At 62.7% G+C, this 16,521-nt stretch overlaps 1 protein-coding gene across 3 annotated transcripts in view; it reads right to left on the bottom strand.

Annotated features, from left to right (window-relative positions):
* The window catches only part of Src (SRC proto-oncogene, non-receptor tyrosine kinase), a 47,486-nt gene extending 31,422 nt beyond the window's left edge, over nucleotides 1-16,064 (bottom strand). The window contains exons 1-2 of one of the 3 annotated variants that reach the window (XM_071608916.1): nucleotides 15,882-16,064; nucleotides 5,211-5,330 (exon numbers count right to left, since the gene is read on the bottom strand). The gene's annotated coding sequence lies outside the window, so the exon portion shown is untranslated. Of the gene's footprint in view, nucleotides 1-5,050; nucleotides 5,134-5,210; nucleotides 5,331-15,881 lie in introns of those variants that run through there. The other 2 variants (XM_071608915.1, XM_071608917.1) reach the window with 2 other exon arrangements.
* Between the last annotated feature and the right edge of the window lie 457 nt (nucleotides 16,065-16,521).

The following is a 16,521-nucleotide window of genomic DNA, read 5'->3' as shown; positions in this document are numbered from 1 at the left end:
GCCACCCACCACTGCCCGCACTGTAGGTGCCCAGTCCCCGGCAGCTGGTGACAAGTCCCTCTCCCATTCCCCGTAAAAAGGGCTCCCCCCAGGGCCCCTGGGAAAAGGGCCACAGGAGGAGCGCAGGGCTGGGCTCTTCCCCGCAGGGTCCCCTTCCCCGGAGCTTCCCGGGAAGGAGTGAGGGGCTGTGCTGACGGGGCGTGGTGATCATGCAGGCCTCCTCCTGCCCCTCGATGCTCCCGACAGCTCTGGGGCAAGCCGTGGCCACACTGATTCCACCTGGGGATGCAGGGCTCAGGAGGCGGCCAGCCCACACCCCGCTGGCACCAAGGTCCACCGTGTCCAGGGCTCAGGGCGGTCCTGCTCCCAGACGTGGAGCAGCGCGAGGGGCCCGGGGCAAACACCAGGCGAGGCAGGGGTTCAGAGCAGGAGTGGGTCACAGCTAGGCCGGGTGGCTGCTGGCCCTGGGACCCGGCACGAGGAGGCCCAAGGAAGACCCCAAGAGAGGCCTGTCCGGCAGTTCAGGCCAGGGAGGCCTGGAGGACTGAGCAGGGAGCACCAGGCTCTCTCAGGGCCCTGGGGAGGGCAGTGGGGACACAGGCCGCGTCCCCCAGGGATCCTGCCAGGGCACAGGGACCCCTAACTCTGGTGGGCTCGAGGGGCAAGAGGACACCTGATCACAGTGGGCTTCCTGGAGGAGGAGAGCTGGCTGAATGCGAGGCTGGGCAGGAGGGGGCCAGCAGAAGGCCTGCTCTGGCCAAGGCCTAGAGGGACGGTTCAGAGAAAGGCACGGGAGCCACTGGGCTGGCTCTGTCCCGCCCCACCTGCTTCAGTCTCTCCAAGGCCCTCCGCCCAGAGGGAGGTCCAGGGAGGGAGGGGAGACTGGGTCCTCCTCCCGGCAGCACCTCAGGCTGGGGGATGGCGAGGTTGGGTTGGGGGCCTTCATCTGCCAGCATCTCCCCCAGGACTCACCGAGTGGCAGCATAGCTTACAAAGCCAGGAGGTCACGGCCCCAATCTCAGGGAGGACTTCCAAGCATTCCCCGTTCACCCATGAAAAATCTGAGACTCAGAGAGGGGGACACCCAGCCCTGGGTCACACAGCAAAGCTAAGGCCTGCCTGTGAATGACGATGTGGGCAGGGCTATCAGGCCCAAGGGCACCAACTGAGGAGACGCAGGACAGGAGTCGCCAGCCCCAAGGGGCCCACTGGCCACTGGGTCTCAGGGGCCCACCAGGTAGCGCGGGGCAGTCTGAAGCGGGCGAAGCACCACTGGCCGCACAGGGCCCCACCAGCAGCATCTCGTGGCCCTGGGCAACCCACACCCCGAGGGGCCTCAGCACCAGCCCCAGGACACCAGGCCCTGGCCCATTGAGGATCCTCAGCAGACCCCTCTCAGGATGAGGGGTGCTGTGGGACACTGAGGGGACAGGTTCCCCTCCCAGCCCTCCATGGTCACCTCTCTGGGGGCCTCGGCTGCCCCACCCCCACCAGCTGGGGCGGCTGGGCTTGGGGACGGCACCAGCCGGGCCCTGCCCACGGTGCCCGCTGTTCCTGCCAGCAGCTCCGCTGCCTCCCAGCTTGGGAACACAGTGCCCCCTCCCCGCCCACACCATGCACATCCCCTCTGGGGACGGCAGTGGGCAGGGGCACCCAGTGGGCAGGCCCTGCCACATGACCAGCCTGAGCCTAAAGCCCTCGGCAAGGCTGCAGGAAGGTCCAGCCCCCGCCTTACCCACCCACGAAACGGGCTCTGGCAGATCCTGGGGCGTCAGCAAGGGCTCGGACCCAAACACAGCACCTGCCGCCCGCGGATCGAGCTTGTGGCGGGGCCTACTGCCGCGCCCTCCCCCCACCCCTGGTTCTGCCCCAGCCTCTGAGCCTCCCCACGTGCTGTTCCCTGCCCTCCCCCTTGCCCCCATGCATTCCAGGGCACCTGTAGTGCTCAGCACAGGCAGTGCCAGACTCACCTGCCCCCGAGGCAGAGGCTACCACTCTTCTGGACTCACACACCACCCTCCACCACCACATAGGGATCAAGACCTGGACTGTCTGGTCAGAAACCCAGCTCTGGTCCTTCCCCACTGTGTGACCTTGGGAAAGTTTCTCTACATCTCTGTGCCTGTTTCTTCTCCTAGAAAACTGGGAAAAGCATTACAGACTCCTTCAAAGAACTACGTCAGGATTAAATAAATTCATATTTGTGAAGCTCAGAACAGGATCCAGACCCTGGCAAGTGTACCCCAAGTGCTTGCTGTCAAAGCAATTGCAACAGCTCAGATCTGTTGAGCGCTGCTGTGCCAGGCCCTAGGCTCCCTCAGCCTCTTACCTGAACTACCTCACAACAGCCTGGGGTGCAGGAGGGGCTGTCCTGAACCTCACATAATGGCAGGGGAGGGAGGCCCACAGGCATCCACTTCACCATCAAAATACATCTGGGGAAGGAGAGGATTTTTGCTGATGTGATGGCGTCATTCTGGATTCCTGCTGGGTGGACTGTGGTTTTGTGGTGTTTTGTTTTCTTGCAGTGGTGGGGGTTGAACCCAGGGGCGCTCTACCACTGAGCTACATGCCTACACCCTTCTTATTTGTTTTGAGACAAGGTCGTTGTTGGGGCTGGCCTCAAACTTGAGATCCTCCTTCCTCAGCCTCCTGTGGCCAAGGCTACAGGTGTGTGCCACTACACCAGCTGGGATTTGCTTTAAAATGACACAGGATGGGGGTGGAAGGGGTATGGTCAGGCACAACAGGTCTAGGGCTGGTGATGGTGGAGGCTGAGCAAGGGGTTTGGGAGGTTCAGTATCAATATGCCTCTAAGACAGAACATGTAAAAGGACTAGATATGTTAACACAAAAATTACCTATACATGGAATATGTATTTATATGGGATACATGCACACTTGACCGCCTGGTCCTTCCAACAACCCCAGGCACCAGGGGCCTCCCTGCTGGGCTCAGGAGGCAGCTGCCCCCCTCCCCACTGGTCCACCTGCCTGGCACTCACCCCCTGGTCCTGGGGGGCTCCACACAGTCTAGCCGCACCCAGTCACTCCTGCGCCCCCATCTTGCTCCCGGTCAAAACCAGAACGGCCCAGAGGCCTCCCTGGACTGGCCCTCGGCTGTGTGACCCTGTCCTTCTGTCCCGACTCCTTACTGCTCCTCTAACATCCAGGGCTTGCTCCTGCCTGGGGTCTCTGCACTAGCTGTTCCCGCCTTAGCATCCCTCCCCCAGGACCCCCATGGCTTGCTCCCCTCCTTCAGCGTGAATGCCCAATCGCAACCCATCCTCCGCGACCCAGACGGCACTTGACCCCTCCCTGTTTCACGTTAGACCGGGGATAATTGTCACCTGCCTACAGACGTGCCTGTGGCCCCCCTATCTGCTGTGCGCTTCAGACTCTTCCATTAAACCGTGCACAGAGGCAGGGGAATGTCCTGGTTGGTCCTCTGCAGGATCTCCAGGCTCCAGACCACTCCGGCACACGGGGTGCTCAGGGAGCACTTTGGGGATGGATGGGTGCGTGATGGGCGGGTGGGTGGTGGTGGAGGTACGGGTGGGTGGGTGAAGGCCCCGCAGGACGAAGAGGTGGCAGGCCTTGGCCCCAAGCCTGTCCACCCCACGGCCTGTGCCCGGCACACTCCGCCACTACCTGCTGGGCCCCTCACGGCAGGACCTCTGAGCGCCACTTACGCAGAGCAGTGCGCATGTCTGAGCCGACTGCAGGCCCCAGCCCCGCCCAGCGCAGGCCCAGGCCCAGAGCTTGGGTGTCAGGAGATGCCTGCGGAGCCAGCAAGGAGTGATCGGGGCGTCCAAGGGCCAGGGCAGCCAGAACGTGTCTGTCCCTGCGTTCATGGTCCCAACACGCTCGAAGCTGGCAGGCCTCAAACCGGCTCTGCCAGGGCAGTCGGGGTGGGGCCGCTGCAGGCTCGGGCTGGCAGGGATGAAGGTGCTTCCACAACAGGGCCTGCGGCCGGGGCATGCCAAGAAGGGACCCACGGGCCTCCTGCTCCTCCAGCCCTCTAGGGACAGCACGGCCCTGCCTGCTGTTCCCGAGGCTCCCTGGGCAGGATGCGGGCCACTTTCTGGACCCCAGTCCCTGAATGGGGACAGGATCCCTTCCCGTGAGGGCCTGTCCCAAGCCTGGAGCCCCAGAGGGAAGGACATAACCAGGAAGCAGGTGGTGGCTGAGCACAGCAAAGTGACTGAGGCCTGGGCAGGCAGCAGGGGCCTGGCAGAGAAGCCCTGGTGCTGGGGAGCCTCTTCCAGACCCAGGTCCCCCCGACTTGGTTTCCCCAAGTGGAAAGGGTGTTGGGCATGGGTTTCAGGAACCTGTAGTCACAAGGTGCTGTTTTCTACAAGAGGCCACTCTCTGCTCCCACCCTGACACCCAGCTCTGGGGTGGCAGGTGGCCAAAGTCCAGGCTCACACACATACCCTCGTTCCCCACAGACTGCAAAAGTAAGGCACCTGCTGACATTCACTGCTGACACTGGCCCTCCCAACAGCACTGTGAGGTGGGACCACACTGTGCCCTTTTCACAGTGGGAGAAACTGAGGCCAGATTCACAGGGCAAGTTGGGAATTTAAGCCCCCTGACACTCCAGGGTCACAACAGGCAGCCTCTGCCTCCAGACAGTCCAGGACAGGAGACAGATATAAAATTTAGCTGGAGTTGAGGGTCAGGATCCATTTTCCCAAACCCTTGGTCCCCTGGGCCCTGAAAGGCCAAGCCCGGCCCTGCCCGGCCCTGCCCACTGTGTAATCCAGGCTATGGATGTGCCGCTCTCATACTGTTTTCTCACCTATAAAATGGGTGAGAATGTCAGCTTCACCTAAAGGACACCTGACATTCAAAGCTACAGGAGTTCAAAGTCCTCCAGGGGAACACCAAGGCCCTACAGGGCACTCTACCAGCCCCACTCCCTTCCCTCATTCTGCTCCACCCGTATTGGCCTCTACCCCTTTCCCAGCACCCTCCTGCCTCAGGCCCTTTGCACATGCAGTCCCCTCTGCCCAGAGCATCCTCCCCCAACATCCACACTCCTCACCCCTCGCCTCCTCTGGCCTTCAGGACTGACATGTCACCTGCCCTGACAGGCCACATGGCAGCACACACAGCCAACTCTGCTCTCTTCAGTCTCAGCCCAAGAACCACCTCCTGTGGAAGGTCCCTTCTGCCTGGACCACAGCTCCAGTGGCGTAACTCGCTGTGAGTACATGCTCCTGGAGGACAGGGGCCACTTCTGTCCCCCTCACAGTGGAACCAGAGAACAGCTCGGAAGCTCGGGCCCCTTCTGGTGAGATCAGACGCTGAGCAGAGCACTGGGCCTGGCAGGGGAGGGGACAGGGTCACTGCTGAAGGAAGAAATGGATTGGGGGGTCTGGGGCGGGGCTCAGCGGTAGAGCGCTCGCCTAGCACGTGCGAGGCCCTGGGTTCGATCCTCAGCACCACATAAAACAAATAAAACAAAATAAAGGTATAAAAAAAAGAAGAAGAAATGGATGGACGGGCACGGCACCCACAGAGGGCCCGGGACTCACCAGGGACACCTGGGTCCTGAGAAGGTGGCCCAGAGAAGAGAAGGGTGTGCCCAGCTCGTCACCTGGAGCCGAGCCCCGGCTCCCCCTGCACTGCCCTGCTGGGTCTCGGGAGTCCCTTCTCCCGGGGGAGCCGGGGGGAGAGGGCGGGCGCCCTGCTCCTTGGGGAGAGGGCTCCCGGGCTCCATCTGTCCCATCACAAAGGGGCTTTGTCCCTCTGCGCCGAGAGCAGGGGCCGACCGGAAGCTGGCCGCAGCAGCCCAGCACCCATGTCAGCCAGGGCCCTGCTCCAGAGCCAGGCTCCCCGGGCTGGCCCCGGGCTGGGCACGGCCTGTGAGGTCTGCTCTCGTCCCCGCAGCAGCCCCAGGAGAAGACTCATGGCCAAGGTCTACTGGCCAGAGCGCCATGCTGGGACTCCAGGCCAGGTGCCTGCACCGCAGGCTCAGCAGCTCCCAACGCAGCCCGGGAGGAGGGCAGGCCCGTGCCCATCTCCTGAGCCTGCACCCAGGTGGGCACTGGGCCCCTACAAGGCCTATGGGCTGCAACGCATGTCCCCTGCCTCCGGCCAGGCAGCACCTGCCCCGCACCCTGCACTGCCCCGTCCACCCGACAGGCCACCTGCCCATCGGCACCCGCCTTCTCTGCAGGCCTCTGTTCTCAGTGCAGCCACCAGGGCCACCTCACAAAGCCACACTGCCTGAGCCAGCAGAACCACAAGGCTGAGTGCGCAGGCTCCCCAGGGCCCTCCTCACTGCCCAGGGACAGTGCACAAGCCCCCTGATGGGGACCCGTGGCTCTCCATGAGGGGATCCAGCCAACCTCCCAGCCCAAACCCTCAGTGGCCTGATTCCAAAACAGGGGCTGCCCACAGAGCACCACAGGGCTGTGACCCAAGCTCTAACCCCCACAGACCCCCGCATCCTCCAGGTGCATCCCAGCACCTCTTCCCCAGGAGCCAGGCGACCCCACTCCAAACCCAGAACAGCCCCCCCTTCCGCCCCATCTGGGGCTCTCCAGCCCTGTCTTGAGCCCAGCAGCGTTGACCCCTGTCTACCCACCACCTGCCCACGCCCATCACCCCAGGCAACGTCCAGCTACCCTGAGGGTTTCAGATCCCGCCTGGTGAACTGAGTCCCTTCCCAACCCCCTGGCACACGCACCGGCCGCCCAGGCCAGGTGATTCCACACCGGGCCTCGTGCCAGCCGCCCCTTCCCTGGCAGGCTGAGAGCTTCTGGTGAGCTCCTGCTCACCCTTTAAGAGCCAAGCCTGGTGTCACCTCCTCTGAGAAGCCCGCCTGGCCCCGTGCTAGGCCTCCAACCTGCCCCGCACCTACCCCGGGACAGGGCAAGGACCAGGGCCTGTATCTGGCTCCCCAGAATACACGCTGTTCCCAGAGAGCACCCCTGGGGTCCCCAGCACCGTCACAAGGCCCAGACCAGCGGCCACCTCCCACCCGGAGAACCTGGGGCAGAGTCCAGGAGCACCCGGCAGGCGCTGGCGCCCGTGCTGCCCACGAGCCGGGGACCTGCAGTTCGGGTGGAGGGGGAGGAGGGGGAGCTTTGTGCAAATGGCCAAATGGTACCAAACCCACGTCGTTTCTAAACTAGGGCACAGGAGAGGAACGGGAACAGCCGAGTTGTCCCCAAATAGAACTGTGGCTCATCTGGTTCCGTGGCCTTTGGGAACACCTGGCAGGGTGGGGGTGGGGAGAACGCGAGGCTGCTCTGGGGCGCGGAGAGGTCTGGTCTGGAGGGCAGGGACCCGCACCACGGCGGCCAGCACGGGCAGCATGGGCCGCCAGCCGCCCACCTAGCTCCGGCCAGTCCAACCTGACTCACCCAGCCCCGGGGCTCCCCAAATGTCCCACCCCCAAACCCTGGATCACATGGATCCTCTGCCTAGAACAGTGTTCTTCCTGCCAGGCGGGATCCTGCCCATCCCTGTGACCTTGGCCGCTGCTGGTTAACCCTGACACTTCCTCAAAGCCTGGCCTGGTGGGCACGTGGGTCGAAGGAGCTTTCCGAGTCTTCCAAACGGCCCTACGAGGAAAAGCGCCTGCCCCCATATCACAGATGAGGAAACCGAGGCTCCGGCAGAGAAGCAGGCACACGAGGCGCCACCGTGGTGAGGCAGCTACCAGGACCCTGGAGCCTGGCAGGGCCAGTGTGGACCTGCTAACAGACCCAGCCCTGGGGACCTGGTCCAGCTCAGGACAAAGCCCCTGGCAGAACAGAAGGCCCCACCCCTGCATAGGGTGGCAGACTAAGCAGCCAGCTGGTGGCGCACGCCTGTGATCCCAGTGACTCGGGAGGCTGCAGCAGGAGAACCACCAGTTCAGAGGCAGCCTCAGCAACTTAGTGAGGCCCAGGCAACTCAGCGAGCCCTGTCTCAGGGCTGGGGTTGGGGCTCAAGGAGGAGCGTCGCCTAGCATGCGGGAGGCGCTGGGTTCAGCCGTCGGCACCCCACAAAAATAAATAAATAAATAAATACAGGTATCGAGTCCACCTACGGCTGAAAAATAAGTGTTTTTCTGTTGCTGTTGTTTAAAAAGACTCCACCTCAAAATTAAAAGTGCAAGGGGCTGGGGATGTGGCTCAGTGGTTAGGCACCCCTGGGCTCAATCCCCAGGACCCAAAAATAAATAAAAAGGGTGAGAGTGTGGCTCAGGGGTGCAGGGCCAGGGTCCACCCCCAGAGGCACACACTACACCAGGCCCGTCTCCGGACAGCACGGAAGGAGCCCAGGGCCAGCTCCACAGCTGTACTGAGCTGAGCGCCGGGTGGCGTCATCACCAGTCCTGAGAGTGGGCACGGTCACTGCCCCATCTCCCAGGTGAGGAAACCGAGGCTCCATGGGAGCAAAGTGCCCAAAGCCAGAGCAGGGGCACAAGGAGGCTCTACCCAGTGTGGGGCAGGAGCCTGGGCTCTGGGTTAGGGTCAGTCCAGCTGTCCGCCTGTCTCCCCCGCAGGAAGCGGAGGTGCCGTGACCACCCGCGGCCTATGGAGGCTGCTTCCCGACTCTGAGCCTGAATTTTCCCAGCTGGCAACGGGGCTGTCACTCCTGTCCTCTCCAGGCTGCTGGAGATCACAGTGAAACACCAGCGACTCTGCGGAGCGCCCACCGTGAGCTGGCCCTGCTCAGAGTTCAGTCCAGTGCCCCACAGGCGCCCGGCAACAGGCTGTGACAGGGCGCTGCCCCAGGCCCGTCTCTCAGAGGCGAGTGGAGGCCCCGAGGTGCACCAAAGTCACATGGCAGCTGGAGGAGTCTCCACGCTGCCCGGAGCCCAGTGGGAACAGGGTCGAGGTCAGCGGGCCAGGCGAGGCGGGCCAGCCTGGGGCTCAGGAGGCTGCCATTCAAACCCACACCCCAGACAACCCTGGGCAAGCCTCAGCTCCCTGGCACAGTCACAGCCCTCCGCCCAGCACTGAGACGGCTCAAAAAGCAGGGAGGAAGGCACCAGAGACCACGGAGGAACCCCAAGGGTGGGCCCCTGGGGCTGCAGTCCTTCAGGATCTTGCTGATGTCTTATTCTGTTCAGAAGAAGTGGGGACATGGGCACATGAGCAGCAGGTGCTTGGTGTCCCAAGTCCTGTAATCCCAGTGACTTGGGAGGCTGAGGTAGGAGGATCCCAAGTTAGAGACCAGCCTCAGAAACTCAGTGAGACTGTATCTCAAAATAAAAAGGACTTGGGGATTACTCAGTGGGGAACTGCCCCGGGTTCAGTCTCTAACACAAAACAAGCAAATAAACAGAAGGGCTTCCACGTGGGGACAATCTGCCTCCATGCTCTGCCCCTCCAGTGCTGTGTGACCTCAGGCAAGTCACTTCACTTCCCTGAGCCTCTGAATCCTTTTGACAATAAGTTTAGGCTTTCGTGGAACCCTGGGGAGGCTGGGGACTCAATGGGATGGGGCCCGTCCCCATTGCCCAGGCAGGGGGAGCTCTGGCAGGAGCCTGACTGGAAGCCAAGTTTCTTGTCTGCCAAGTAAAGACACTCATGGTGGTCTGTCTGCCTCCCAGCCCTGCTGGGGCCGGCTTTGAAACTACCAAGTGCTACGCCCCCAGGAGGGACAATCAGCACATGTTCCCACAGAGGCCAAAGAACACTGTCACTGCCATGTATGACAGAATGTGCCGGAGCCGGGAGGGAGGACAAAGGGGGGATGGGGAGGGCAGAGGAGGGAGCTGAGGGCAGGGAGGGGAGGGAGGTTCCGGGGCCACAGCGCCTTGGCATTAGAAGGGCACCAGCAGCAGGGCCACTAGGTCTGGGCCCTGCAGAGCAAAGGGCCTGGCAGCGGGACGACCCAGGACAAGCCGGAAACGGCCGGTGGCTCAGGGGGCTGCGGGGCCACCTGCATGGCAGGGAGCTGAGGGGCGGGGCCCAGACCACCACGCCTTGGGGAGCCCTTGCTGTGCAGCCAGGGCCCACAGCTGTCCTTCTCTGAGCCTCGGCTGCTCCCTAAGAAACAAGGGCAAGAGCAGCCCCCGCCTCTCAGGCCAGGCAAGCAAGGACGACACATGCTCAAAGGGTGGCCACCTTTGAAGAGACGGGCCCATCCAGGGAGGGGACCTAGAAGGCACAGGTGAGGCACAGGGCACTGGACACCGTGGCCAGTACAGCGCCGGCCCCAGAGGGCCGCTGGGGCTGGCCTTCCACCATCAGCCACCCAGCCTGCCCCGCGGGGAAGGCCACCCGCAGACCCAGTGGCCAGCACAGCCCTGGGGGTTCCCAGGCCAGCTGTCCTGCACAGGCCAGGGCTCTCGTCCCAGGAGTCACCCCCATCTCACACTCGCCCGAGGCGTCGGCCACGCCCTGGGCCTGCACCTGGCCAGGGCTCACCTGCTGCTAATGCTACTGGGCGCTGGCACCCCCATCCCACGGGTGGTGACGCTGAGGTTCAGAGCAGTCATGGCCCATGTCACACACAGCACAGGTGGCTACCCAGGGCTGGAACCCAGAGCCAAGGGGCTTCGCGGTCTTGTCACCTGCATCCACATATGTCGTGAGCATCCAAGATCTGAAGGGAGACGCGCCTGCCAGGGCTGGAAGCCCACGAGTCAGGGTCGCCTGCCCCAGACACACCTAACCTCTACCTGGGAAAGACGTCAGCCGTGCTGAGGAGTCAGACGCCAGGGGTCTGGGACACAGTTCACTTGCTGGGGACTGTGGCCTCAGCCCTTGGCCTCTCTGAACCTCAGTCTCTTCTTCCATGTGATGGGAATGACCCACCTGAGATGGGGCATTCTCATTGTGATCCAGCGAGGGAGGGCACAACGGGAGGATATCCACACCAAAGTCAAGACCATAAATTTAGACAAAGCAGCCTGAGAAGAGCTAATCAGACCTTGGCAGGGAAGCCGCACTTCCTGATGCCCTCCCCACACAGCTCCCACCCCCAGCGTCCGGACCCGCCCCCGCTGGCTCCCCAGCCCAGTGGGCTCAAGGATTCAGAAGGGCCCATTCCCACAGTCCCCAACAGCTCCAGAGCCACCCCTCCCTGCCCATCCTAGACATCCCCAGTGCCACATGGGCACCAAGAGGACTCAGGGGGCTGCCCCTGAACAGTCCCCAGCCAGGTCCCCGGCCCAGAGCCTTGGTGAGAGAAGAACCTGCACTATGCAGGTGAGGAAACGAGGGTGGGGACAGGAGGGACGGGGCCAAGATCATTCCATTTCTCCCCTCCACTTCTGCTTTTATTCTGGAACTTCTCTGAGTAGTTCTGGGGAGAAAAACAGAAGGGATCAGGTAGGGAGAAGTCACCTGCCCAAAGTCAAGACATCTGCGTTTTTCTCCCAGCTTAGATGACCTGTCTGGTCTTTCTGGCCTCCTTTTCCCCATCGTGACAAGAAAAGGTCTGGACAGGCCAGGAATGACAAGCTCAGGGCACACACACCACACGTCCCACCCTGTGCCCACGGCAGACATTACTAATCCATCCCAGGGCTCCTTCCCAGGAAGCCAGAATGGGCCTCGGGGTCTGTGGGACTGGAGGCCCAGTTTAGAGCAGGACTGGATGAGATCTGAGCCTGAAGAGGGAAAGGAAGCGGACAGACAGATGTGAGGGCCCCTGGGCGCTCAGCGACTGAAGCACGTTCGCAGATGGAGGAGGCTCAAGTCACTAAGTGACACGACTCTGGACTCAAGCTGAGATGAGGCCCTGAACACGGAGGCCTCTGCCTATCTCCCTCCAGGGAACGGCGACACAGACCAGCCGCCAGGCGCAGTGGACAGTCCGCCACCCTGCCCTTGGCCCTAATAGGTGCCGGCCCTGCTCCCACTGGGCGGCTTCAGGAACAGTGGGCTCCAGCAAGGCTGATGCCAGGAGCCCGGCCGCGCAGCCCCAGCCCTGCTTCCTAAGCACCTGATTTGCAGCAAGGACTTGCTACTGTCCTCTTGGGACATCCTGGAACCATGAGTCACCAGCCCTCTTCTTGGATGGGGACACTGAGGCCCCTTTGGAGGAAGTGCCCCCAGGAGCTCCAGTGGACACCACAGTGGATTCCCAGGGAGACAGGGCGGGCAGCGCAGGGGAGGCCAGGCGCTGTGGGAGCCCAGAGAGCGGGAGCAAGGCCACAGAGGCGGGAGCTGCAGCCTGGCCCAAGGCCCACAGCGGGGCACTGAGGGCCGCTGCAGTGGCTTTACAGCCCACAAGGACCGGGGGGCCCTGGGTAGTGCCAGGCCTTGGGATAGGGGCCCAGAGCCCCAGCCTGGGCCCAGCCCCACCCTGGGACACCCTTCTCCAGCCAGGTCTTAGTATTTACCTCTGGAAAATGTAGCCGATCACCTACGGCAGGCTTTCAGGAGGCTCAGCTGGACTAGGCTCATGGCACTGTCCCCAGTTCAGCCTTCTCGTGCACAGAGAAGGCCCAGAGAGGGCAGGGTGGAGCTCAGGGTCACCCAGCACATTGGTGACCTTAGCTGCCAACATCCTCTCCTAGATCAACCTTGCCCAACTGGCACCTTCAGACTCAATGAGATCATCCACTCAAGGCCTTGACCACGCAGCTGGCAAGGCCATACCAGAGATGCCAACTGACCTGCCCAATGTAGCAAAATAAGTCCCATTTTCTGAATATCAACTGATGCCAGGCAACTAGGCACAGAGCCCTCCTTTAACCCTAATCTGAAAGGGAGACGCCAATTGCCCCATTTTCAAGATGAATAAATAATCTCAGAAAGACACAATGAGCCAGGCTCAGTGGTACACGCCTGTAATCCAGTGTCTCGGGAGACCGAGGCAGGAGGTCACTAGTTCAAAGTCAGCCTCAGCAACTTAGCAAGGCCCTAAACAATTCAGCGAGACCCTATCTCTAAATAAAACATAAAAAGGGCTGGGAGTGTGGCTTAATGGTTGAGTGTCCCTGGGTTCAATCCCCAGCACCAAAAAAAAGAAAGATACAATGAATGACTCAGACACACAGCAAGAACGGTCAGAACTTGAACCCAGGCCCACCTGATTTGAAGCCCTTACCATACCTCTGGCCTCCATCTCTCCGGCTGACTGTCCCTATTTCTCTCCTCATTCCCAGCTTCCAGCCACCCTAAATTATACTCCCTAATCCTTGGCCCTCACCTTCTCAAGCCCTCCTGCTCTTGAACTCCTATTCTGCCTTCAAAGCCCAGCCTCACATGCCTCTTCCTCTTGAGACCTGATTAGCCCCCATACAACACTGGAGTCCAGTTACACATCTATTTCCCTCAGGTACCTTGGTCAGCTCTGCACTCCTGGCCTCCAGTGTGAGGCCGTTCACTGTGAGGGATATCCATCTGCACCCTGCGTAAAGATAGAGGCCAAACTCCTCCCCAGGCCTCGGGGCCTCTCTACAGGTTGCAGCCCTGCTGATAACTGGCCTCACTTCACTTCTCACATACTGACTTCATTCCCTGGGCTCCAGCCCCGCAGGCTTTCCCCAGTTTCTTCTCCACAACAGTGCACACTCTGCCACCTCAGGACCTTGGCACGTGCACTTCCCTCCACCTGGCAAGCCCTTCCCTGAGCTTCTACCTGACGACTTCTGCATGCCTCCTTCAAGACTCCTCTGTACCCCAGGCCTCCGTCTGAACCTCTGCGCTTCAGGGATTATGCACTCATTGATCTGGCAGCCTGTTTGCTACTTGGCTTACTCTCCAGATTCTAACTTCTGGGAGGCCAGGGACTTTTCATAAGTCCCCAGCAAGTACCTACCGCACTAGCCACTGCTCACAACCCAAAGGGGCCCACGAAGTGGCCGATCAGGAGGGAAGAAAGAGCCCCACTCCAGTCTTTGAGGCCGAACTGCTGCTCCCCCAGCTCTGGATCACCTCCGGTCTAACTACCTGCCCTGCTAACCCGCCACGGCTCGGCTGGGTTCAGTGCACACAGTCCATAGTAGATGCTCAATGCAGGGTCTGGATACTTGTATCTCAGCAGGTTTGAGGACACGAAGTCAGCTGAGAGCAGGAGGATGAGGAGGAGAGGGTGTGTCAGCAGGCCACTGAGCCACGTCCTCCTGGATGTCCCCACCTCCACCCCACCCCCAAGGGGTAATCTAGGGGGAAGCTAAGGCAGGAGCCAGCCTGGGTGCTGGGGATAACTCATGGCCCTGGGAGAGGCCAGGGGACAGAAGGAGGACAGCGTGGGGCTCCCGGGAGAGGGGACCTCAGTTATCCTGGAAAGTCAAGAGCGGAGGCCGGCCACAGCAGGAGGGCACGTCTGGCAGGGTGCCCTGAGGCCGGGGGTGCACCAGGCCAAGGCAGGCAGTCAGCTGAGAGAAGTGACACACTCCAGTCACTTCCCGGTGGAAAGACCGCATCACCAGGGCCCAGGCACACCACATCTCCAGGGCAGCCTCGTGGCTGCCATCAGTCACCAGAAGTGGAGTCTCCCCATGACTGTCCTGTGCCTGTCCCATGCTGGCAACCATGACCACCACTGGAGGCGTTCAAGGGCAGCTGGCCTGGGGTCTCTGAGGCTCTGATTCCAGCCTCAGACTCCATGGCCTTGGTCCTCAGGTCCCCATCAGTAAAATGAAGATAAGCAAGAGCCCCAACCCTAAAAGGTGTTGAGCAGACGCCAGCGACAGCTGCTATTTTCCCATTCTACAGCTTACAAAACCGAGGCCAGCGGGGTCTGACCTAACGTCCACGGCTGTGGTGGCAGATGGAGCCAGGGCTATTTCTTCCTGGGGTTCTGGGATACCTTGAGAGGCACCCACCGTCTCCTTCTGGAGGTCCGCTCCATGGCAGCCAGCAAACGCCCCTCCTCCCCTCTCAGGCAGCTCATCCCACTGCTGGACCTGTCTATTGAGCACCTACTACATGCCAATCCACAGATGCAGAAGCACAAAGACTCCTGGTGGAGGACCCCCACTTCACACATGGGTGCTCAGTGGGCCAGGCCCTCAGCCTCAGTCACCCAGCAACACAAGTTTAGGTATCTTGACTCCCCAGCCAGGGGCTGAGAAAGGGGTCAGCAACAGGGCCAGGCTGGCCCACCCCTGAAACCAAGTGTGAGCACAACTGTCACCCCAGGTGACCCCGAGACCACTGCCCCAACTGGACAGCATCCACGAGGTACAGCAAGCCTTGTTCAGGGCCCCACAAGCACTCTGCCCACTCTCAAGTGTGCCTGAAAGCAAGGGGTGGGGGCGGAACAGCACCCTGCAGGTGAGCCCCTTCCATCAGCACCACCCTTCCATCAGCCCAGCAGTCCCCCAGGCCCATCACCACTGACAGGGACTCCAGCTCAGAGAGGGCAGACGGTTGTCTGAAGACACACAGCACGGCAAGTGGTGGCCCCGGAGGGGCCTCAAGCTCACCCCAGCCCCTTCCCAGGTAGGCAAGTGGACCCGGCCTAGTGGCGAAACCCCAAAACTTTTGCCAACTTCTGAGCCGGCCGGTCCTGGGCCTGCTCGGAAGCGGGCAGGGGGCCGTGAGGACCAGGCGCAGTCAGGCTCGGTCCCTTCCAGCCGGCAGCAGCAGGCCCACCCGAGGCCCCACGAGGACTCGGAGGTCCCGACGGCCCGGGCCCGCGCCTCCGCCCCGCCGCCCCCGGGGCGCCCTGCCTCCGCCGCCCCCAGTCCGCTCGCGGGGCCCAGGGCGCGGGGCCGGGGCTCGGGGCCGGAGCCCGGGCAGCCGCGGCCGCAGGCGGCGCCGATGGGCTCGGATTCCGGGTCTGGCCTGGACCTGGCCGGGGGCTGCGCCCGCCGGCCGCCTCCCGGGTCGGGGGTCCCCGCCCAGCCCCCTCCGCGCCGCATCACAACAAAAGGCCGCGCCCGCAGGTCCGCCGCTCCCGGGGCGAGGGGCCAGGCGCGGCGGGCGGGGCCGGGGTCTAGCGCGGGCCGGGCGGGGGGCGCTCACCTGGGCCGCGGCGCGCGGCGACAGCGCACGGAGGGCGCAGCCCGCGCGGCCGGCGGGTCGGCAGACGGCGGCCTGGCCGCTCCGGCTCCCGGGCCGGAATGGATTCCGGGCCGGGAGAGACGGAGCGAGAGAAAGGGAGGAGGCGGCGGCGGCCCCCGCGGGGAGGAGGGAGGAGCGCGGGAGCCGCGGGAGGAGGGGCGGCGGCCGGCGAGCAGGAGGAAGCGCGCCGCCGTGCCCGCCGCTGACCTGCCGCGGACCCCGCGCCCCAGCCAGGGGTCCGGCGGGCGGGGCCCGGGCCCAGGAGCCCCGCCCCGCCCCGCCCCGCCCCCGGCTGTCCTCGGCCAAAAGGCCCTGGGCCCGGCCGCCCACCCAATCCGCCTGCCCGCAGTCAGCACCCTGCTTCTGGCCAGGAGCCCTGCTGGGTGGCTCTGGCCCATTTCAGGATTTGAGCCGCACAACTACCTGGGCTGGGTGGCCCAGGATCAGTCCCATTTTACGGGTGAGGAAACTGAGGCGCTGCCAAGAGCGGGCCTTGACTTTGGCCTTGACCGAGTTTCTTGAAGTCGGGACTGGGTCAGGAGGGGCAGGGTGGGAAAGAGCAAGTTTCATCACTGTTCATTTTAAGTGCATAAGAAAATGT

Source organism: Marmota flaviventris, chromosome 2 (assembly GCF_047511675.1).
Source record: "Marmota flaviventris isolate mMarFla1 chromosome 2, mMarFla1.hap1, whole genome shotgun sequence".
NCBI lineage: Eukaryota > Metazoa > Chordata > Mammalia > Rodentia > Sciuridae > Marmota > Marmota flaviventris.
This window is presented reverse-complemented; position numbering and strand designations above follow the sequence as displayed.